This window comes from Panthera pardus, unplaced genomic scaffold (genome assembly GCF_024362965.1).
Source record: "Panthera pardus isolate Hobbes unplaced genomic scaffold, ASM2436296v1 HiC_scaffold_27, whole genome shotgun sequence".
NCBI classification, from domain to species: Eukaryota; Metazoa; Chordata; class Mammalia; order Carnivora; family Felidae; genus Panthera; species Panthera pardus.
The window spans coordinates 37,918,445-37,920,351 of NW_026526843.1; the positions used below are offsets into that span (position 1 = coordinate 37,918,445).

A 1,907-nucleotide genomic window follows, 5' to 3' on the forward strand; every position below is an offset into this window, starting at 1 on the left:
CCATTCAGGCATCGGTATAAACTAAGATAGCCTTTTATAGGTATTTTACTGTTGAAATAAAATGAGAAGATAAATATCCCTGAATTAATACAGCAGTGCCTTTCATATTAAGGAAAGAAGAGAATCCCAAGCAAATTGAGGGAAAGTTTGCCTGTCTATAGGCACTTCTGTCTATAGGGTTTGACTTCTTTTCATTTATTTATTTTCATTTATTTTTAAAAAATATTTATTTATTTTTGAGAGCGAGACAGAGTGCAAGCAGGGAGGGGCAAAGAGAGGGAGACACAGAATCCGAAGCAGGTTCCAGGCTCTGAGCTGTCAGCACAGAGCCCGACGTGGGGCTCAAACCCACGAACCGTGAGATCACGACCTGAGCCAAAGTCAGATGCTTAACCAACTGAGCCACCCAGGCACCCCTGTAGGGTTTGACTTCTGAGCCATTAATCCAGTGACAGAAGCTCTGAATCACTTGCGCATATTACAGTCCCAGAGGAACATGAGCAAATCCCTACAGCCAGGAAAAGGCTTTGAGATGAGAATGGTACAAAGGTTTCACTCGGTCATAAACAGACCTTTGTCAGATGCGTTAGTTTTGTCTTGTATTATCTTAAATTATATGGTTATGATTTGTCTACCATTCCAAGAAGATTTCTAATAGTAAACTCTCTCACACGTGAATACCACCTATGTTCATTTTCTACTGGCCTACATGTTCTCCAAGAGGTTCATTTTGACTCATTTTTCCAAAGCAAAATCACACATGCCCTCCAATGCTTATTGTGGATTCACCCTGGGGTATTCAGAAACATGAGGACTGCTTCCCATGGCCTACACTTTGGTACATGGGTGGCATCAGGGCAAGGGTCATTCAACAGAATGGGATTCCAGAAGGTGAGGAATCAGATATTAAAGTTCAATGCAGAGAATGGGTTAGAAGTCCAAGATGTTAAGCAAAGTGTGAGGGACCCCACAGTTGTTGTTTTTGTTGTTGTTTTTAAGTAAGCTCTATGTCCAGTGTGGGGCTTGAACTCACAACCCCAAGATCAAGAGTCAAGTGCTCTAACGAGTGAGCCAGCCAGGTACACTGTGACCCTGCAGTTCTTAAAGGAGAAGATTTAAGAAGGGTCCCCAATCCAGAAAGACATGGAATTTGAAGAGCAGTGGCCATGGGTACCTCACAGCTTTCTTATGCCTCAGTTTTATTATCTATAAAATAAAGGAATTAGATTAGTCAGTGTTACGGTTTGTATTGTTTGCCTCAACTTTTTGAGGCTGAAATCCTAACTACCAGGAACAGAGAATGTGGACTTATATAGAAATAAGATCATTGCAGATGTAATTGGTTAATCCGAGGTCATACTGAAATAGAGTGGACCTTTAATTCAACATGAGTGATGTCTTTATAAAAAGAGAAGAAAGAAACACCGGGGGAACTCCTCTGTGTAGGCAGAGATTACAGTTATGAACCCGCAAGCCAAGGAATCCCTGAGGCTATCCAAAACTGGAAAAGACCAGAAGAATCCTCTCCTACGGGCTTTGGAGTATGAGAGAATAATTTCCCATTGTTTTCAGCCATCTAGTTTCTGTTACTTTTCCAGCACAACATCTGAGTGCTCTTTCCCTACTAGCACTTCTTAAATTCTGATTTAGAAAAGCATTTCTCGTGGATATTATAGGCATGTTTAGTATCTACTGAAATGCAGATTGGCTGTTCCAGGTAGCTCAGTGAAATATACATTGATCATCACTTTCCAAAGCTCATTTTGGAGAAAGCCACATCTTGCCTATAAAGGGATACTTTGTTCATATCCATGTGGAGAAAGCGGTGTTTCCAGACTGAGATGTTATGCTGGAAGATAACATGTGGGTTCCAGAGGCAAAAATCAGTGCTTTTTCAGAATACCTTA

General features: G+C 41.0%; 1 non-coding gene across 1 annotated transcript; it reads right to left on the reverse strand.

The window, feature by feature from the left end:
- Positions 1–327: 327 nt before the first annotated feature.
- On the reverse strand, positions 328–412 carry TRNAQ-UUG (transfer RNA glutamine (anticodon UUG)). The gene has a single exon. It is a non-coding gene; the product is annotated as a tRNA-Gln (tRNA).
- Positions 413–1,907: the final 1,495 nt, after the last annotated feature.